The sequence below is a fragment of the Euprymna scolopes genome, chromosome 11, assembly GCF_053919585.1.
Source record: "Euprymna scolopes isolate OS-2025 chromosome 11, ASM5391958v1, whole genome shotgun sequence".
Taxonomy (NCBI): Eukaryota; Metazoa; Mollusca; class Cephalopoda; order Sepiida; family Sepiolidae; genus Euprymna; species Euprymna scolopes.
Genome location: NC_136492.1, coordinates 117825380 through 117849518, shown reverse-complemented (window position 1 = coordinate 117849518; position 24139 = coordinate 117825380). Strand labels below are relative to the sequence as shown.

At 33.7% G+C, this 24139-nt stretch overlaps 1 long non-coding RNA gene and 1 other non-coding gene across 2 annotated transcripts in view; one reads left to right on the top strand and one right to left on the bottom strand.

The window, feature by feature from the left end:
• The window catches only part of LOC145288083 (uncharacterized), a 531533-nt gene that overhangs the window by 489380 nt on the left and 18014 nt on the right, over window positions 1-24139 (top strand). The gene's annotated exons all lie outside the window — the stretch shown is intronic.
• LOC145288486 (U6 spliceosomal RNA) lies at window positions 20950-21054 on the bottom strand. The gene has a single exon (XR_013869293.1). It is a non-coding gene; the product is annotated as a U6 spliceosomal RNA (small nuclear RNA).

Sequence of the window (24139 nt, the reverse complement as noted above, 5' to 3'; positions counted from 1 at the left end):
ATTTATTTGACTGTCATTTGGGCGGTCGGGTTTCGATCCTGGATTGAGCCAGTTGCCTGTCTAGCCGCACTAATGAGTTGTGAAACAGCGACACAGTAATGTATGTGGATGACTATAATGCTCCTTATCTTGGGTTGAGCATATTGGTAAGTGATATACAAATTCGCATTAGCGTATTAAGTGACGTTCTTTGTGTAAACAAATCGAGCGGAGGCATTTGGACGATGTCAAAACATTATTATTTCATTAATCACACAGCATCAGCCATATAGCGTAATGGTGAGAAGCCTTGACAGTCATTTGGGTGATCGGGTTCGATCCTGGCTTGAGCTGTCTAGCCGCACTGATGAGCTGTGAAATAGCTAAACAGTACTGCATGTGGATGCCTATATGTATACATATATATGTGTATGTGTGTGTATAATATAATAATATATCTATATATAACTGATATATATATATATATAATTGACATATATATAAGCAATATATGTACATATATATCATTTATATATATATATATATGTATACACATACACGCGCATCCTAACACACACCCACACACACACATATATATATATATATATATAAATGGTATATATATGTGCGTATGTATATACATATATATATATAAATTATATACATGCATACATATTATTTATATATATGTCAATTATATATATCAGTTATATATATATTATATTATATTATATATATATATATATATATATATATATATATATATATATATATAAGTGTTTTAATATCCTGATCCTTTTCTGTTCGTTTCGCGTACATCCATCCTCGTTTCGTTGTTTCAGGAGACTGTGCTTCGCCAGTCTATGGTGGAGCTGTAATGAAGCGCCGTTTCGCCTGCCACCTGGTAGGGCCAAAGGGAACCGGCAGGACCAGTGAACCACGTGAATCACTATTGTCAGTTTCCCGCCATTAGTCGGAGACAATGTCTTCCTTTTTGCATGGAGAGCGACCGGAAGTTGTGGAGTGCTAGTGAAAGTATAAACCCTGTATGGCCCGCGCATGTCACAAGGACGCCTATTAAGCCATATTGTCTCAACTCCTTCGTCTCAACAATGTGTTTTAATGGAATAATTGATTGAAGCATTGTTGACAGGCAGGGCACACTTTGAGAAATTCTGATTTCGCATAAAAGGAAATAAACAGAAATTCATGTTAAGAAAAAGAAATATTTTTTTTATTCAGATTAAATATTCCGGGAAGTTATCAAGGTGTTTTACAAAAGTGCTCAATTATATAGTAGATCCTTTCAATGAAACAAGTTAGCGCTAAGGTAAATATAGCAGCATGTTTTTCATTGCTTTTTTCTAAATTACAAACTAGCATTTCAACCCGGCTTAGTCGGGCCCTATGTACTGTTCATAACTTTAATGGATATGTAACTATATATTAACACGTTTGAGTCATATCCCGGTAAACTACATCTGAAATATCAAGTGTTTTCATCCAAAATTGGTAGAGGAGTTTGGTAGAGTCTGAAAATGGCAAAAATGGCGACTATTTCAACTTTGACCTTTTGGCAGCCAAATTGTCTCCCAAAAACTGATTAAATCTTGTTGGGTGTCTGAAATAACATTTATGTACATTTCAAATGCTTAGACCCAGAATTAGCTAAATAGTTTGCAAGAGACTGCAAAGGTCAGATCTTTAAAAATTTGACAGTTGCCAGACAAATTTTCGGCTAAAACCCGATTAAAAAACTTGCCCTATATCTAAATGCACTTTATTTAAACTTTCAACTGTTTACAATAAAATTGGATGAGTAATTTGGTAGAGACTGAAAATTGACATAGTACATGGGTAGGGAAATGTGTACACACAGACATACAGATAATTTCATTTCTATAGATATATAGACTAAGTATTTCACATGGATGAGTTAAATAAAATAGTGATAAGGAATTATTTGCTATACATCTTCGACATTTAAAAAAGTAAAGAAAAATTGAATTATTAAGAAATAAATACAATACGCGTGGAAAACCGTGGCAGTACATAGTGTTTTCTACATCAATAAAGTACGAGTGTAAACATTTTAAGTTCAGTTTAAAAGAATTCTAGAAAGCTGCACATTTAAATAGTAAAAAATATATTCGGAACGCCAAATACTTGCTGGTGTATGAAATATTTATCCACGCCTATGCATTGTCTTTTTTTTTAATTGGGTGTACTGTGAACACACTTGCGAAAGGAAAAAAGACCCCCACTAGATTACGAATTCGATTTTGTACACTGTCATGCCAGATAAGATTCTTCTGAGCAGATATGGCACTAGTACTCAATCTTAAGTTGTATTTGGTTCTAATACATTTATACAATTGCCAGGAGTCAAAAATATTTAAAATTCGTAGAATAATCCAAACATTTTACGGAAACCATATTATGTATTCAATGCAATACTTAAATATTACTTCCAAAGCAAAATCAGTTCCAGAAGCTTGCACACTGATGAGCTATGATACAGCGAAACAGTAATGTATGTGGATGACTAAAATGTTCCTTATCTTGGGTTGAGGATATTGGTAAATGATATACACACTGCCATTATCGTATTAAACGATGCTCTTTGTGTAAACAAATCGAGCTTAGGGATCTGGACGATGCCAAAACATCGTCGATTCCCTACCCGCATAGCACCAGCTGTATAGCGTAATGGTTAATGGAATTGACTGTCGTTTGGGCCGCCTGGTTTCGATCCTTGCATGAGGCAGTTGCCTGTCTAGCCGCACTGATGAGCTGGGATACAGGGAAACAGTACTGTATGTGGATTATTATATATAGTAATAATAATAATAATAATAATATATATATATATATATATATACACTATAATAATTTTAAATACCTACAGACACTTGAGTTTCACCCTTTAAGAAATCATCAGTGCAGATCATCACTATCAGGAGATTCGAACCCGGCAATGAGGCAATCTCTGACTCCATTAGCAAGGAACAAATCCACACGGCCAAGGTTAACCGCGAGAAATACAGTTGAAATTTAAACATGTATTTTTAAATGTCAAGCCGGTGATAGTGTTCTAATGACCATGAAATCAAATGATATATGTGTGTATACATACATCCACGCATATATATACACAAATATGTGTGTATACACACATATATGCGATTGTTTATATACATACACACATATATTTATATAGCTGTGAGTGTTCATGTGGAAAACAAGCAAATAAAATGCATAAAATGAAAATGACATGGACGTGTCAGAATCTTATTGTTTCCTTTGTTAATTTTATAAGTGTATTTAATAAAGTGCTTAATGTCAAGTGCTTGAATATAATGTACAATAATCTCGATTAAAACAGACAGTAGGATAATGACAGCTGAGAACGCCGTCGATTGAAGCATAAAGCAAGTCAAATGTTATAACATCCAAGCAAAACAAATCGAGCCACAACCTCATTTGTGTTTGTCTTTGTATTACCTTGTGTGCTGGCCGTTGTGTCGTATTGTGCCCAGACAATGGAGGCGAGTTCTTACACGAGGGTACCAATTGAATGTCTTTTGAAAACACACTTAAAAAATCTCTTTGTAAAGTGGATTCGTTATTAAAAAAACACACCCTCATCTGCTTTTTTCATGTATTTGCATTTTTTCATTTCTATTTTTCTTCGTCACTGTGAACCCATGTTGTCAACAATAATGCCAATTGTACTGGATCTGTTGTTTTGTGCTTTGAAATATGAATTGCTGTGTGCGTGTGTTTGGCTTGCTTTCTAGTGTAAATGCCACGGGCTTAAAGGCTGCACTACACGTTATAATGCGAAAAGAGAGTTTAAACTTGTATATATACAAAAGCAAGAATGTGTGTGTGAGGACGATTCTCAGCCTATATACTCAACAGATGTTAGATTTACAGGTTTGAAAGATGGTATATAGAGTATTCAGACAAGTGGATAACTCTTTAATTTGTTTTCATACAGAAAAAAACGTGATGCTAAATGGTCAAATTTAAAATAAAATTGGTACGTCGAGATAATCGGAGTTTATCTTTGAGTCAACTGGTTTACAAACGTGCATGCGTAAATCGTTTACATGACAAATTCCTTATGTTAAGAATAAGTAAGTTTGAAAACACTTTTTAGCGATCGTGTCAAGCTGGTTTAATTTTGATCCACTGTATTGACGTTTTGCTTTCGATCTTAGTTCTAGTATTTCTTTTTTACTTACAAGAAGTTAACTGTTTAGATAAAAACATAATACTTGCTTGCACATGTCCCAGTTTCTTTCCGTTTTTTTTTTTTTTTTACTATATGGAGTATTATATAACAATCAGTAGATGATTTTCTCTAATAATAATAAATGTGAAATCTGCATAAATAAATTATCATACTTTTGCGTATTTACGGCCAGGTTAGGCATGGCGGCATGCTAGTACGTAAACAGAAACTGACTAAGAAGAAATATTAATGAATTTAACATCTACAGACTAATATAAAATCCTTCGATTGTTATCTTTACAGACATAGTTTACGTCGGGCGTAGAAAGCTAAATAGCGACACTCAAAAGATTAATGATGGCAGAGGTAACGAGAGGAATGGACTCGGGTAATTCGTTAAAAGCGAGACAGAAAAAAAAAGATAAGGACGAGGAACAAACAATAGAGAGAAATTAAAACATATATTGACATCTAAGTGTATTCAGACATTCTAAAATGCTTTGACTTGAATTACAATTTTATGTATAGAGATTATTGTTAGGTCAAAACGCATATATATTTTTAATCATCTAAATCCGTACTTATATATTTTTTGTTAATTTGTGTGCATGGCGTAAAAGTAACATTGGTTGCTACTTTAAAGGCGATCGGGTTTTTAATCATAACGTGAAATAGTGACTATTTATAAACACACTTTGGGACCTTATACTTAGGTTATATTACGATGTCCTAGGAATAGATTTATTTGAAGTTCATGATCTTAATTATAGTTCATTTGACTAGTATTTAATTTTATACATTTTTTTATTTTAATACATGACTATGCTTATGATTTTTAGCATTTCTGCCTTAGACGTGTTTCGCTATGATCGAAAAAAATGGTCCAATATGATATAAACCCGGCTTTCCGGAGACGAAGACATATCGATAATCCTAACAAATATTTAAAAAATGAAAAGCAAATTGTGGAAACGTGGATATATATTGTCGGTAAGATAGAAAGTATAATATTTTATTAGGATGGTATATAAAGAGAATCGCTGCTCCCGCCAAAAAATGAACCAACATAGCTAAAAAAAACAAAAAAAAAACAAAACAAAAAACAGATATGCAATCTAACAAGGAATATATATATATATATATATATATATATATATATATATATATATATATATATAGGAGCTAAATTGACCGACTTTTAATTCAACTGAAAGTGCTCAACGATAAGAAACGAATTTCTTAAAGGGGCTGTCATAATTATTTTTTTACTATAATAATTAAATACCTACAGACACCCTGCACTGAAGAATCCCGAAAGGATGAAACACTTATGTCTGTAGGTATTTAATTATTATAGTAAAAAAATAATTATATATATATATATATATATATATATGCCATGTATAAAGTAGTACTCAATATTCCCTATTTCATGTACTGGTATAGCTTTCGTTTCGAAATATTTAAACTGCTTCGGCATCAATTTAAGTAAAATACTTTCGCTTGATTACAGAAAGTAGAAATTAACTTTGTAGATATTAATCGACTAATTTCCTTTCATAGGATTATATAACCATTTTATATTTTCAGCTTAATATTGCTTTTTAGATGCTTAATATTTGCAAACAATACGGGGAACAGTTAATTTACCTTGTTCCTATTAATCTGCGACTTCAAGTAACTGCGTTTCGTATACATACACTGAACTGTATTTTTACTATATTGACTTTCCGTAAAAGACACAAAGTTTGCCTTTCTTTTCGTTAAATGTGCTAGCAATAATCAACAGGTTTATTTAATTAATAATACGAGTGGAGCGTAATACAAACTTTTAATACTTTGTCGAATGATCGTAATTGATGCTTCCTTGCTATACACACAACGTAATAAGTTTAGAATGAGAAGCTTGTGGATTTATCCTGAGAGAGTATTATCGCTCTTCCCTACCCCCCAGTGAAACAGTCAATGAAACCGATCAATTGTCTGAGTGTCGTTTTACTTAATTCAAGTAATACTTGTATAGACGATTGATTTTTTCGTGTGAAATAGCAACGGTTACGTTTAAACAAACATAGTTTGCTTATTCCGTCATTATTTCATTAAATTGTTGTTCCTGCTCTTTTAGAGTAACTGATTTTCAGTACTAATGATCATCTATTGCAGATACACTCTATATAGTTGCCCTCGCAATTCCCATGTTTCTGTAGTAATGGGACTAAACTCTAGCCTCTGCGCACTTAAGTCCTGCCATTTTCGTGTTTACGCATTAAATAAGTAAACTCATAAAGAAATCGGATATTACGTTATCAATTTGCAGTAACTGATCCTGATCGAGTAAAACACAATAGATATTTAAATGCATTGAAGTAGATATTGTATTGTTTGCTTTGTTTTTATATTTTGTAGTGTTTTTATTCATTATCATGATTGAATATTTCGTTGTATTTTCTGTCTTGTTTTGAGGGTTTTTTTTAGGTTTGCAATATTAGAAACAAAATATTCAGCATCCATACTCCTTTCATTTCCTTATTGAAACTATGTTGTTATACCCCCTCTTTCTGCCTCTCTGTTTCTATTGAGTGAATCCCTTAAATTTCCTTTTTCCAATTTACAACCCTCTTTCTTTTATAATGGCTGGATCTATTCAACTCCTATGCCACATACTTCTCAATTCTCTTCATAAAAGAACATACCATAATTCCCTTTCTGTTTGAATAGCTTGACTTCCTGCTTCAGCCACATACTGATTCAGAATAACTTTTGTTGTCCATTTGAGGGACAGCTTTTGTTAGAAGTCAAACTGTGTGATCGACGGGCTAACCTTTATTTTCATTTCCCTATTTTCATGTAGAGGGGGTTATATCGTCATTAGATTAATCAATACAGCAGGGTCTTTTCAAATGTGATTATTCTTTTTATTCTTTCTTTGATGCGTAAACCATTCTTTCATTTTACCAAGCCGAGACGAAAGTCTCTGTCTATTTTTAAATGAAAAAAGAACTATATTATTATAAAATATACCGAATTATATACTTCTCATTCAATAGTTACTTATTTTTGGATATATGAGATATAAGCAATATACCCTACGTTATCCAGAATTAAATTAGGATCAACGATTTGTCAAAACTTCTAATACATCTAAATAGGAGAAATCACCCTATTCTTCAATCAAATAAATCTATTGGCTTCTCCAGTTGGGGATAAACCGTGATGCTTCGTATGTCTCGATATGTGAATTAATTCGGAATATATTGCACTTTAGAGAAGCGACTGTGGATTTTGTGTAATTATTGTTCTATATAAGTTTTAATGAAAGGTCAAAATGCAAAAGTAAGGTAGTGTGTTTCAATTTTGCTCAAACACATACAGCCATTTCGAACGAGCCACTGTCTTATCTAATCACCGACTATTGAATTTGTACACCGAACAGTAATAGCACATATCCAATAGACTTGTGATGTTAGGTCATATAAAACTGTTAACTTTAGTCAAACACGGACTTTTCGTATTTTTATTGAATTTTGCAGTAATTGATTTTAGATAATCATATCAGGAATTCCGATACAAAACCCTTCTAAGAACAAGTCCAGACACATATATAGTATATTCGTCTGAATTTTAAAAAAAATCTGCCCAACCATATCAGAATACATAGAAAACGAACACCCACGTACACGCATGCACACACAGGCACATAGTACCTCATATATATAAGGATAGACTAGGGAGTACGAAGAGATGACATATAAGCACGAGTATTTCCTTAAATACTGAAAGAGAGGTAAACGGAATTCAGAGATCTAAAGTCTTATAAAACACTTTTTCATATTGCCAGCAAGAGGTTCGCGAGCTTTCAATTTTATTTTAACCAAAAATTGTCTAGTTAAATACAACTGTTCAGTATGTGGAAGTTTTTATTTATTTTTATTTTATTCAATTTTCACCCCAAACAAAGCACAGTCCCACTTTGAAGTAGAAGGCTACTATCGATTACATAAGTTGCAGGGATATTATGAAGGGAGATAAGCAGAAAGATGTCTGTCCACACTACACTTAAACTTATGCATGCCAGTAGAGTTGGGAAAGCAGAATCCCAGAAGGGGGTGTCCAAATCTAGCAGTTCTGTGAATAAACTATTGGAATAGAACGCTTTCTTACACCTAGGGATCTCTACTGTGTAGGGGTTGGTTTCGATGCGTCGAGGGGGAACAAGTGCTTCTTGTTCGCCAGAGCGTTCACCATTAACATATTTCCAGAACAAGCAGAGGGATGCAACATTTCGTCGATAGGATAGAGGCTGAAGCTCATTTGACAGTTCAGGACCTATCTGACAACAATACTTCATACATTGGCGAATGGTGGCCTTATAGACGCACAGAACAATTTTCTACCGCGTTAAAGAGAGCCAACGTTCTTCGCAGCAGCCTTGGCAATCCTCACAATGGATCTGTTCCAACTCATGTTCCCTGTAAACGTTAGGCAGACGAGATTGAAAGAAAGTATGTTCAGGTAATGTATTTTTGGCATTGCTATCAATGGTGAAGAAGGTTTCTGGTAAGTAATAAAGGAACAAACTTAGTCGTGGCAGCATTGAATGAGACCATCTATTTTTGTCCCAATTCCTCTACAGATTGGAGGTCTTCCGCTAGTGTTTCTGTAATTTCCTTAGATATGTGTTCATTTTTTTCTCCTCGTGCCTGTAATAGAGCGTGGTGTTATCAACAAATATACCTCTCTCAGAGACAATTTTATCAGGGCGGTCATTTTTGAATATTAAGAATAAGAAAGGTCCAATGATAGAGCCCTGAGGTACTACCGCATTTATATCAAATTGTTTAGATGTACGGCCGTCAATGATAACCTGAATTCTTCTGTTAGTTAAGATGGATATATTTACGTTATGTATTCTCCCGTTGATACCCTATAATCTGATTTTCCTTAGAAGAACATCCTGCCATGCGGTGTCAAAAAGACTCATATTAAGGGCTACCGCTCTACTCTCCCCTGATTTGTCCAGTGAATGCTATATATGTTCATAGGTCACAGTTTGAATATCTGCTGTGGAACGGGCTTGCCTAAATCCATATTGATGATCGGTCAGAAGTTTACTTGTAATTTACAGATAGCCATTTTGAATATATACACAATAAACGTAAATGTCTTTTAAAGGAACGCACACACGCGCATACAGACACACACAAACACACACAAACGCACACACCGACACCCCCATATATATATATATATATATATATATATATATATAATTCCAGAATGATTCATTCTGTCATGAGGAATATCATATTTGTAATAATAATAATAGCATATAATTATGTGTTGATTAATCATATTATTGGGGTTTATATGCATTTGTAATCAACGTATTTGTTGGGTTAATACTAGTTAAAAGAAAAAAGAAAAAAAGGATATTTACAGGAAAAGAAAAAAGTAGTTTTCAGGCTGCGTGTTCATTTTGTCTTTAACTACATTTAGTCTTCATTTCACTTAATGACATTGATTTTATTATTGATGTTGCTGTTGTTGTTGTTGTTGCTGTTGTTGTTGTCGTTCATTTTATCTTGTGGCTGCGCATGTTGTCCATTTTGCTGTTCATGTTTATTTTGTTGTTTTTGATTTTGTTGTTGTTGATTTGTGTATGTTGTGTTTATGTTCTCCATATGTTATTGTTTTTTGTTGTTCAATATTTTGTTGTTGGTCATTTTGTTCATTATATTTGATGTTGTTGTTAATGTTATTATTCATGTAGTTCATGTTGTTATTAATATTATTTTCTATTTTTTGCTGTTGTTGCTCATGTTGTTTTTCATGTGGTAGTTGTTTGTGTTATTGTTGTTTGTATTATTGTTTTGAATGTTAATGTTGTTAATTTTGTTGTTGTTCACATTGTTGCTTTTCATGTGGTTGGTGTTGTCTATGTTCAGGCTGCTGTTCATGTAAATGATATTGTTGTTTTTGTTTTTGTTTTGTGTGTTGTTAATATGTTGAGTATTTATCGAAAATGAAACCCTGTAATATGCGCGTAGCAATGAAGATAAACTGGTTAACTCTTCATCGTTGTGCGCATATAATATAAATATACACATATATACAAATAGATAAAAATTAAGAAAATTATGAAATAAGATAACGATAAAATAAATAATGAATACTCAATAATATATGTCTAAAATACTAATGGTCGTTATATTAGAAGTTATATTAAACAATATTTGCTAGTTTAAATATGTTAATTATTTTGAAAACATAAATAAACATACGAAGATTTATAATCTCAACTAATCCTTCATTCGTGTGTCTGTGTTTATAGGTCTACTCACTTCAATACACCAATATTATACATTGCTACAAACTTCTTATACACTTATATTTGTTTACCAGCAATACTTCAAGTAAACATATTTATTTATATATATATATATATATATATATATATATATATATATATATATATATATTCGATTGGCAAAATTTTAGAATAATTGTAAAGAAGTGAATCATAGCGGAAAATTCAGTCGGCTAAAATAAGATGGGAAACGGGGTGAGGAAAAGGAAAAAAAATGGGGGAAGTTACATGTAACAAATGTACAATTCAGTAAAATAAATAAGTCGATTAAAAACAAGATCGTTTAAATACACCCGAAGCGCTTTTCGTTCAGACTAGCTTTTCAAGGGTATAAGTCTGAAAATTATTATTAATATTATTATTATTATCATTATTATTATTATTATTATTATTATTATTATTATTATTAGAATAGTTGGTAGTGGAATAGAGTAAGAGCAGACAGGAGGTTAAAAAAAAACTGTGACTACCCAAATAATTCTAATTGAAGCCGGAGGTTTCTCTGCTTGCAAAAAGTAATGATGGTAAGTGCTTCGAGGATAGACAGGTGGAACTTTGTACGTCCTCGGTACAAAATAGAAAAACACTCCGGAAAGGATGCAAGACCGCACTCCTTTTTATCGATCAAGTGTTGGCTGATGGACGATTCTATCAATTGAGACTTTCTGGTGGTAGGTTGATGGTCTCGGATGAAGCGGGGAACATATTGGGCGATTCTGACCTAAAGACGCTGGGTCTCTTACTCTATTCCACTACCAAATATTATATATATAAAAAAAAATCAGACTTATACCCTTGCAAAGTTAGTCTGAACGAAAAGCGCTCCGGGTGTATTTCAATGATCTTGTTTTTAATCGACTTATTAATTTTGCTGAATTGTATATTTGTTACATGTAACTTCCCCCATTTTTCCCCCTTTTCCTCACCCGGTTTTCCATCTTATATTAGTCGACTGCATTTCTGCTATGGTTCACTTGTTTACAATTATATATATATATATATATATATATATATATATATATACATATATAGTAATTTATAAAATATATATGGCGATTAAGCTACACTGAATATTCGGCGTTTCATCTACTCTAGGATTCGTCAGGCTTATGCGTGAATTCTGTGGTTGTTTATCGTTTTTATATGGTCCTCTTCTGTTGAGGATTTTAGTTAGCCAATCAGCTTTCTGGTATTCACCGCGCCCCTTCCTATCAGCCAATTGGCATGCATTTTATCGAACAAAGGATCTGTTTTAAAACTAGTTTAGTGGTTTAAGGCAGACATTTTCTTTTTTTTTATATATAAATATACATATGTGTACATACATATATGCACATATATATATACATATATATACATACATATATGTGTGATCGTTTATGTATATTCATGTTTATTTAATTTATTTTTTTCTATTGTTTTTGTTAGTTTTAAACCTATTTTGTATCGCTATCCTAGAGTAAATTTTATTTTGTGAACACAATTATTTGCTATTTCTCTTCTACAGTTTAATAGATTCTGGGTTATTTAAAGTACAGGATAGCAAATTTTTAAAGGAGGCATAATTTACATGGGTCGTCTAAATGCATACAAGTGGTAGCTTGTCTTATTATTTTCCATTCGACTACCGGCGAATGTCCGCTTTCTTTGTGTTCCCAGTATTTATTCGCTAGTGTTGTTTTTTTACAGGTGTTTTTTTTATTGTTGAATGTACTTTTGTAGTCATAGTATCGGGTTTTGAAATCTAAGGAAGTCATGCCTACGTAATATTTCTTGTTAATCGGGTTTTCTTTCGCAAATATTGTTGCCTAATAAACTACGCTTTTTGTTAGACATTTATTTTGAACTGGGCACAGTGTGCGGTGTCTACAGTTGCATTTATCTTGTTCGTTATTAGTATTTTTATTTATGGTATGGTGGTTCTTGTCCGGGGTTGGTTTGTTGTTATTATTATTATTATTATTATTATTATTATTATTATTATTGTTGTTGTTATTTTTATTATTATTATTTTTATTAGTATTATTATTTTTGCTAGTGATAGTTTTAGCTTTTGTCATGGTATCTACTTTTTTATTGTTTATTTTGTTGTTGTTTACATCGGTTTTATTTAGTATTTTGTTATTATGTGCTTTAATTATCATCTCTAAATTTTCGCAACAACTGTAAGATAACTTCAAGGTATATTTATTAAAGATTTTGTGTAAAGGGTTGGTTGCGGGAAAGTGTTTTCAATAAGGTCTAGAAATTTCTTACCAAGTTTTGTTTTTAACATTTGATTGTATGGGGCCGTATACCAAATTATAGTTCTTTTTCTTCTATTTTTGATTTCATTATAGTTGTTGGTGTTTTGTTGCTTATATTTGATATCGATATTATTGTATCCACTATTTTTAGGGCTGTTTCGTAGATATTGGTTGACCTGTTAAATGCATTGTCATCGCTTGAGTTATTACTGAGTCTACTAACGATCAAGTTGGGAGTGTGTTTTATAAATGATGGGGGGTGGTTGGACTTAGGGTTTACGTAAATTGGAGTAGCGTTATCTTTTAAGTATGGTTCATATGTGTTTTTATCTAAGTTTAACGTGACGTCCAGGAAGTTTGTTATTTTTATGTTAGCTGATACGTCTGCTTTTAGGCCTAATTTTTTCATTTCCTTGTGTATGATTTTCTTAAAGTTTTCTCCCTTGACTTTGTTGGATTTTTTTATTATCTCTATATAGGCCGATATCCGTAGTATCTCTATATAGGCCGATATCCATAGTATCGAATATGCTTGTGAGGGTATATACAATGAATAATCCCACAAGATCTGATGCCTCTGCAGAATCCCTGGCACCCATCGCCAAATCAAACGAAGTTTTCATTTTAGTTTTTATCCATTGGTTATTGTTATTTATTAGAACTGATTTTCTACATTTTTTAATGATGTTAATTTCTTCCGATGATATATCAGTGTATGCATCGGCAAATTCTAGGGCAATGTTAAAAAGTTCTTCGGATATTTAGGGATAAAAGTATAATCAACTCTATATAGGCCGATATCCGTAGTATCGAATATGCTATAATCATCTCTATATAGGCCGATATCCGTAGTATCGAACAGCTCTACCTACGTATTGAACACTTTTGAAGTTTACGCATAAATCTATACTTTCGTATATTAATTTTATGTGAGTAAATGAAGGAGTATATATATATATATATACATACATATATATATATTTATATATATATATATATATATATATATATATATATATATATATATATATATATATATATATTATCCAAAATATGGCCGAGCTTAGTACACTTTTCTAATTGGAAATTCATTGTAATGTTGATGTATAAAACTTATAATGTAATTTATATTCCGTAATTCCATTATAGATTAACGTGTACATAAGTGAACATATTCATTACATTTGAATCACGATGACATGTGAGAATAATCGATTTAAATTTCATTGAATATCACCCATTCTTCACTCGAACATTACTGACCACGCACAGGCGAATATACGATATTCTCAATACGCAGGAAGCCATCTTTAATGCTTCAGTACTCCGACAAACGTTCAATGTATTCTGCCTTTTCTAAGCAAGCAGAATGTAATTCCTCTTCGTTGTCAGAAGAGCAAATAGTCTATTATAACGATCACGTTTTAAGAGCCATTTGTTAAAGATATCCTTTTTTTTTCTTGTTGTAATATTGCCCTTAGACGAAGGCTGTGCTTTATTGTTTTGTCTCACTTTGCCCTCCTAAGAATAACGTACAGCGGAAGTGCAAATAATCTTTTGTTGTAACTTGTAAACGCCGTCAACATACAAATAAACACACAAAAGCGCACAAATACGCCATTATTGAATTTCTTGTTTATCGCCGTAAGCGTTGTTCCATGCCAAAATACTAACATTGACAAAAGGTTAATCGCTCTCATTCAATCAGAAATACACTTATGTTTATATATAATAATTATCATTTTTTACGTGAATATTCGATGTTAATTAAAGACTGCTTACAAGAAAATCAGCGAAAACAAAAACTAGCCATCTAAAGTTTGAAACATTGTAGATTTTAAACTCTTATTGACGCTAAACAATGCGTATTGCGGTTTGCGCGTAAGAAGCTACTATTGATGAATGTTTCCATAGTGCGATGCAAGGAGTTGAAGAGTGAGGTGTCTTCTTGTTATACATTTAAATTTCTTCATGTTCCTACTGCCATGGAAGTAAAAAGCGGGTAACTCTAAATTAAATAATCGGTTCAAAGAAAGGAAGTATTAGAGTAGAAATTTAGGGAGCAATGAACGGGTGATCTTTTATTACTTGTCTGTTTAGTCGAGGGGATATAGCTCCCGCGGGTACAGGTGCCAGGAATTCATTAGAGCATGTTACACTTCATTACTTGTACAAATGGGGAAGTGATTCAATATTACAGCGACGAGGCAGAGTCTGGTGTTTCGTTGATAGTGCGAACTCTATCAGGTGGGAGATGCTTTTTTGAACTGATAAAAAGAGACAAACCATTAATCAATGTACATAGCCACAGGTGACAACTATACTTCATTCATGAACGAATGGTGGGTTTACAGTTATAGGACACTGTTAAACGTTATTAGTCTTCTAGGACAGTAGAGGAACCCACTTTTTGCATCAAGTTGGGTCATGTCTGTAGTTATTTCAATTTGCCTTGTCTGTGAATGCTAAGCCAAGATATTTGAACGATGAGCTCTCAAGTAAAGGATTATTATTATTATTATTATTATTATTATTATTATTATTATTATTATTATCATCATTATTATTATTATTATTATTATTATTGTCGTTGTTGTTGTTCTCATAATTATTATTGGCTCACAAGGAGCTTTAACTTGGGTCATAAAATATCTATTTTTGAAAACAACCTGTGGTGTTCCCTGGAAGCTCAGTGACAACAAGTATCCAAGAATTTCCAGTTCACCTTTTTCGATAACATTTTCAAATGAGTTTCCGTTAAAATTGATTTCTCGCTAGCAGCGACGATTAGTCTCTCCTGGAATTTGAGTGACAATAAGCCTCCCCAAGGTCCCAGTTCTCTTAGCACTAAACTGGTCAGTGCTCTCTTCTCGGTGTTTCAATTTTACTGGAATCTACGCGGCTATTTGGCATTACTCCGTTGGGGTGGGAGCGGTGATAGGATAATGGGAGGGGATGAAAAGCGGACATATACCTTTAATGTTCTTGGTTCCATTAATGCTTCTTCATGTTTTGCCTCTGCAGCAGCTCGTCTGGCCCGCTCATGTGGATCATGTGTATTAGTCTCCACATTCAAGAGTTTTCCTTAATATTTCAGCTGTTTTCATTATTGTTATTCATTTTATTTTTGAGTCATTCCTCTGATTCCAATTTCTTCCATTATTTTTACAATGTTTTTCAGGATTGTTCCTAAACATTCTACTATTATAGTTATTATCTTGGTTTTCTTCATCATCCATATTTATTTTAGTTCTCTGGCTAGCTCCGTATGTTAGCCCCGTGTCTCTTTTTCTTTGATATTCGCTCAGTGGTCATCTAGAAGAGCAAAGTCTACGACTTGACAGAACTTTTCTTTCTTGTTAATTATTACGACATCCGGTCTTCTTTCTTAGATGGGTTTATCCGTTTGTATGTCTATACCCCATAGGAGTTTTTGATTCTCGTTTTCAAATACTGTTACCAGCTTTTGCTTATACCATTTATCTATGCATTCGAGATGCAGTTGTTTGCATAATTCCTAGTGTACTGACCTTCCCACTTGGTCGTGCCTGTTCTTGTATTCCTTTTGAGCCAGATAGCTGCATTCACTTACTATATGGTTTATCGTTTCGTCTCTTTGTGTCCAGAGTTTGCATTTGCCGTTTTCTTGTATTTTGTCGATCTTTGCATTGATATGGTTGGTTTCTCTCGATTTAAATTCTGCTGTAGTTGTTACGATTCCGTTTATCAGTTTACGTGTCCTTTTCGCAACACTGTCAAAATGTTTTCCTTATTCTTATTATATGTAATCCTTACGAATCTTCCGTGTAGTTGTTTCTATTCAGATTTTTCTTTTCCCGTCTCATCCTTTCTATCTCTGTTTTGTTGAGATTCTTTTCAGTGTCTCTCACTGCCATGTTTTGCATTATGTATTTTCTAATTCTTTTTTTCTGTCATTCACACAGTATTCTAACCATAACAGTTATCTCCCGCTGTCCTTTCGTTTTCACGTAGAATCGGGTAAACATCCTCTTTTGAGTGTAGTGCATTGTGCATGGTCATGAGTTTCCTGGTCTTCTGATCGAGTTATCTCGGTTCTTCTTTAATCCGCCCTATAAACAGTCCAGTGTATATTACTGGTAATGCTGCCCATGTAATCATCCTTTTTTATTAGGTTTCTGCTATATAATTTACTTTACAGGAATTTTCTTGTTCTCCTGGAGTATTTCTTTCCAATTTTCTCTTCCATTTCTGTTTCTTTGATGGTGTCTGCTTCCAAAATTCCCAAGTATTTATAGGCGTTTAGTTCTTCTAATTCCCTCATCTCCGTTTGTTTGGGTAGTTCCATGTTTTGTACAGTCTCCAGTTTTCCAAACTCCATTTGGATATTCTGGCTGAAGATCCATGTAGTGTTTATTAGTGTCTCTAGTTCCTTTTCCATCCTTGCAAAAAGTTTTCGATCGTCCATGTACATAAGGTTGCTCATTTTTTCCCTCTGAATTAGAGAACTTTTATCTAGTTTGGAACTTTCTCAGTATATTGTTCATGGGTATCATGACTATGTTGAACGACTATGGTGATAGTGACTCTCCTTGGAAGATACATCTTTGTATGGTAATTTCTCTTATATGTTGTCAGTTCCAGTCCCCATGTTCTCATTGCATTTTTAATCACGTATATTTTCCTGCTTGTATTTTATAAATTTTAAAGGATTCCATTATCAACGCTTGGGGGATTCTGTCGTACGCATTTTTTTGTAGTCGGTCCATGCCACGGCTAAATTCTTTTCCTTTTTTACATCCTTCAGGATATTCTTATATACATATACATATACATATATATATATGTATATATATATATATATATATCAGGTTATGTGTTTCTATTTTTACTTTCGGCATCCCTTGTGTTCCTACAGTTGTGCTGTTAGTATTTTCCACATAGTGCGTAAGCACGTGATAGGTCTATTGTTGCTGAGGGGTGATTCCTTTTTCCGTGTCCTTCCCTATCAGTGTTGTTCTGCCTTCTGTCATCCAATCTGCCGCGTTTGTTTCCTGCATATGTTTTCACATGTTTTGAGCTAGTCTTTCGTGTAAGGTTGTGAATTTTTTTTAACCAGTATGCATGTATTCTGACGTACCCTAGTGCTCTCCAGTCTCCTATTTTTACTATACCTTCTTTAGGGTTGCCTTGCTGATTTTATTCACTGTTCCTTCTTGGATTTATTGTAACTCTTTTTTCATACCTTTTAGCCATTCGGCATTTGTATTGTTTTCAGTCGTTCTTCCCATATCTTACACCAGTATAGTTTTATTTTTACCGCGTTTTGTTGTTCTGTTTTTGCTTTTTCTCCGCTTACATTTTGATAGCATTGCTTTTCATTATTTTCAAATGTTTTGTTTGCATTTTTCAGATTTGTATCAGTATCATCTCAATCTCCCTTCTTTTGCTGCTATTTCTTGTTTAGATCTTCATGTTTCTTGCTTAACTTTTCCCTGCTATGCGCATTTCCAATTTGACATCTTCTCCACGTCGCTTCCTTCCTGTGTATCGTTTTGGCTTTTTTATGTTTGTTGATTTCGGTTCCTAGCCTCATTTCACATCCAGGTATTGTCAGTCTATTTTTCCCTGGCTGTTTTTCTGTTTTAAACTCCATACTTACAATCTGGGCGCCTGTTTAAATTAGATTGTTTAAGTCTGTGATTGCGTCTTTTGTAATGTGTGGGAGGAGCTTGTTAACCTTCTCTATTTCTGTTTTTAATTTCTTCTGCTTTGGTTCCCTAATGTTTTTTTCTCGTTCATGAACTGTATCATTTTTTCTATTTTATTTGTTTCATCCTTTATTAGATCTGTTCCATTGTTCTAGATTTCCACGTTTGCAGAACCCAGTACTTGTAGGTCTCCCGCCTGTAGTGTGCCACTTGTTGGACTTCCACTTACGGGGTTTCTACATGTGCGGTTCTAGTGGGGGATGCTTCATGCTCAATTTCATTATTTTTTTCCGCTGTATTTCTGTTAGCTCCAGTTTACTCTATTGAATATTAGTCTTGCTTTGTCAGAATTCTTTGTTCCATTGTATGATAATCACTGGACAAGTCCTATGGCTGTTTCATTCATTTCCGATAACCTCCATATCTATATTTAGGATGGCTTCTATAACACCATTCCGTTTCGAGTCTATTCTCTTTCATTGTCCATTTCTCCTTTCGGGTTCTTTTTTTGTGGTTATCTTGGTTTTATTTTGTTTAGTCGGTGTTATTTAAGGCCCTGGAATGAGAGATTATACTTACCTGTTTAGCGTTCGTGTTATTTATGTTTCTGAAATTAGAAAGTTGACCAAAATCCGCAGAATGAAGACCGGGACCCTTGCTGGCTACAGAAAGCACACCTGTCGATCATGAACCCCATATCTTTCTTTTGGGTACAACGGTTTGTGTTTTTTGTATTGGACATTTTTTCCTATTGTGGTGCTTGTGACGATACCAGGCTCAATTTTTTTTTACCTGTGGTTCCGACGCAAGGATAGTGTACACATTTGATGCATATGGGAGGTGTCGTGCACTACCACGCATAAATAAAGGACAAAAACAGACACAGACAGAACACACACACACACAAACACTAGGTGTGGTACTTAGTATAAGCCGAAATCAATACGCTCTAGCAAGGGATTTAAAGATAGGTTTTCATTCCATGTGATACTCTTTTGTGTCTTACATCTGCAACCGTTTCTGCATGTCCAGTTGGTTGTTGTTTTTGTTTTAATTATTATTATTATTATTATTATTATTATTATTATTATTATTATTATTATTATCACCACTATAATATATAGAATAATAGGATAGCGTGTGTATTATTTATTTTGTGTGCAACGCTTATATCTGATTGAATGTCCTTTACTTGTTATAGACTTCCATTTCTTGTAATAAATAATTTTACCAAGAAATCTTTATAAGTTTTGGTTTTGGTTTTTATTATAGCTTATGGTACTCAATTAATCTATTTTTTATGAATAATTTTATCAATAATTATTCGTAAGTTTCGCTTCGGTTTTCGATTTTAGTTGAAGAAATCAAGTTATATATATATATATATATATATATATATATATATATATATATATATATACATATATATTCATAAATTTTGGTTTCGGATTTGATTCAAGCTGATGCGCCCAAGTCATATACATATATATTTTTTATTTTTTAGATCGCAACTTTATAATATATAAAAATAGATAGAACATAAACTTTATAATAACATATACAAAATCGACAAGAATTAAAAAAAATCATATTTGAGGATACGTTACGGCTGGGTTACACCGGGCGTCCCTGCTAGCTTAGATAAATCCTTTTGCACTTTTAACAAAAGCACAACAATAATATCAAAGCGTCTACAAAATGCCTACATCAATATATTAAAGATGAATTAGGTCACTGCGGAATATCCACAGGCCCCACTAGTTATTAGTATTATTATTGGCTCACATGGAGCTTTCACACGATGCTAGTTTTCTTGATTGCGTGTGATATTCCTCTGTCTTTTTTGTTTTTGTTGGGGTTTCTATCAGCGTTTGTAGTTCATGTGAATTAGTTTCTGCATTCAAAGTTTTTCCTTAATATTGCAACCCATTGTATCTTATCAGCCATACCCCTGATTGCAATCTTATCCATTGTTATTATTATTATTATTATTATTATTATTATTATTATTATTATTATTATTATTATTATTGGCTCACATGGAGCTTTCACACAAATCAACAAACGATCTGATTGGAGACCTGTGGTGTTCTCTGGCAGCTGAGTAACAACACGTCTCCCTAGACGTCCAGCTCTCTCCACCTCTTTCGATAGCATTTTCAAATAAATTTGCATCATCGCAACAGCCGCTTACCATTGATTTCTCGCTGGTAGCGGCCATTGGTTTATACTGGAATTTGAGTGGCACTCAGCCTCCCCAAGATCCCAGTTCTCTTTGTGCTTGTCCAGCCGAGGTCTTGTTGGCGCTCGCTCCTCGGTCTTTCAGTACTTATTGACCCTTCTCGGCCCTTTGGTATCATTTTTTTTTGGGGGGGGTCGGTTATGAAGCAATGGGGGATGCATGATGGGGGGGTGTAGAACTTGTAAAAAGATATGGAACGCTTCACGAATTTGCGTGTCATCCTTGCGCAGGGGTCATGCTAATCTTCTCTGTATCGTTCCAATTTTTAGTATATGTACTGCCGTTATTATTATTATTATTATTATTATTATTATTATTATTATTATTATTATTATTATTATATGCTTTTCTATAACGATAACCAACTTATTTCAATAAAAGCAACATTTGTGTTAGATGATCTAACTTCTGAGTCACCTATTCAAATCCTGTACGCATAACCTGTAAGTATTTTTTTTGTTTCTAAGTGGTAAACAATAAGTATCCAACGGTAGTATAGCTTGGATCAGATGTACGCATAATTATTTATTTATTCTTGATAATTTAATTAAAATGGGAAAAAATATAGGTCTGAAAATTCATGAAAGTCTAAAAACTTAAGAAATAGCGGAAAGAAAGTAAGCTATAGATGGAATACACGAACGTATAAAAAAAGAATTAAAAAAAAAACGTATGGGCATTATAAAGTTGACTAAGACAAAGATAAATAGAATAAAACAATAACATTAAATGAAACCTGAAGTTACCTAATGAGCTTAAAAGAAGAAAACCGAAATAATATCCTTTTCGTCCAGGATTTGTTCTAGTTTTTATGATTTTTTGTTTTATTATAAAGAAATTCACCCGTTGGCGAAAAGCCGGGGGCTTTTTCCTCAGATGTGCTTCTCTCCTCAGGAGATTTTATTCTATTTTCCCCCGATTTTTGAAAGAATATTTTTCTCTAATGAGCTCAGGCCAAGCCGATTTGGGCTCAATGTATCCAGTGGGTTTATAGTTCACCTTTACGCTAAAAAACTCCAAGCCTAAACGTTCGACTAACTTTCAGGGGAGGGGAGAATCCATTCTGATTGTTCTGCGCACGAGACCCCGAGAGAGACTAGCACAATGACTCAAATAAATAATGAATCATAAAAAAAAGTACTAGTAAAAGAAAGAAACAAAGACGCTGCAGGCTTTATAAATAAGATGCACAAGGAAAATATATTTTATAAACTAACTGTCAGAATACCTATCTTTGGTCGGGTTAATGTAAATACTTGTTAATTCTACTTTGTTTCGGAGTCCATATGGAAGGAAATGACATAGTTACACAGAAAATAGCTTTGATAGCTAGAGGTAAGACAATAAGCAGGATACGTGTCTTTGGTCGGATTACTAATAATGTTTATTTATTCTAGTATATTGGCCTTATTCTACATTTTGCTTAAACGACAGGAACTTACATATATTGTCATTGATTCACGTTTTATATCGATTATATAATCCAGAATTATTGACTTTTTAGGCAGACTGTTCCTACGCAGTGATGTTTAAAATGCAGTTTTGCTTGCTGCATTTAAAAAGTAAGGGCTGCCGAGACCATCAATTGAAATTTAACGTCGAAATTATCACATACATTTTACTTAAAAAACACATTAAACATAAAACACTGTTCACCCAGAATCTTATAAAGCAAACGCAATAAAAATGTATGTCTACTTAAATACGTTTGAAAGCAAAACGATTGATTCAACTATTTTCGGTGTGAATTCCATTTAGATTTAATTATTAATTTTAATTTATCTCTATAATACAGGGCGAATCATTAAATTGTCGACATGGAAAAGATGACATGGGTCCATTTCCGTTTGATGAAAACCGGTTTCCTTTTTTTGTTACAGACCATCTACTTGTTATTAATTATATACAAATTTCAAAAGCGATAAGAGACTTCTCTCGTATCTGAAACTTACACAGTGTTCAAGGAGCGAGATCGGAGATACGCCGTGGTACAACTAATGGCATCTCCGGGACCCTCTAAATGCATCGCTAGATTGCCGCAAACAACAGGGACGTGCCAGGGATTATGAAAACAAAGATTTCGGTCACGGTTATGGTCCTTGGTGTGGTTTCAAGTGATGGCCACATCATGCCACATTAAACACTCGTCTAGCTGTAAACACTATCAATAATTTCCCCCACTCTTTATCTGTGGCTAAACCTAAACGTAGATTCCATGAACAAAGCTTCTTTCTTAGAACTGCACGCCTGTGGAATTGTCTTCCGTTTTCCTGCTTTCCGGCTGACTACAATATGGTTGTGTTCAAGTCTAAAGTAAATAAGTTCTTGATGAGCCGTTCCATATAAGTTATTAAATTTACCAAATTTTCATTACTAATGATTACTATATTGACCAATTTCTACTGTACACTCTTTAACCCTTATCCTTGAGTGGCCTCTGGGCCTTGGTAATGTGGTGATGCCTTTGTAAAAAAAAAAAAAAAAAAAAAAAACACCTTTAAAGTCGTCTTTAAATTCAACACCAAAGTGTACTTGGATGTGCTGAAGTTCGTACAACTATGTGGCTACTATCAGACCCTGGGTGTAGCAGCAGGACTCGCCGCCGACCCACAAATCCAAAGAGACCCAGAATTGGCTTAATCAGAAGGATTGCGACTTCGTACCATTTTCTGCTTCCCTCCCCCTTTCACCGATCTGTACTCGTTGAACTACTTCGTCATTGATCTTACGTCGAGAACATCACCAATATGATCTTCCACAACACCAACGTCAGCATGATCGCCGCCATCCGCCGGGTATTTGCCGAGCTTCCGCCGGCGCTTTTGGAAAAAGCATGCATTTATCGAGGCAGTGATTGAGGCTGAGTGCTGCTACATTAAACAGATGTCATATCTATTTTACAATAAAACGTTTTAAAATAAATCTGTAATGGTTTTTTCAGGGCGAACAATTTATCGATCAAAACCTGAACAAACTTGTCTTTTCTACATGTCTTGCTTACTATAAAGTCAAACTGAAACACTGTATTCATTTGAAAAAACAAACAAACAGCAACAGACATTTCTATTCCCGATTGTTGGAGTAATGAAACACGCCCAAAACGATGGTCCTGGATATGACCTTAAGCTATATCCGATGGTGGGGCCCATGCGTGTGGGCTTTGGGGAGTGTGGAGCTACCCTATAATTGCCGTTGCTCCCAGTTCCACTCTGACCCAAAGTGGTAGTGACTGTTAGGGTCCCAACTATGGGTTAAATAGAAACCGACTTGAAAAAAAAACAAAAAAGCAAATATATTCTATTAAAAAAACTTGTTCTTCAAAATCAATGGATTCGACATTAAATAACCTGATATATATGGCGTAAAACAAAAACA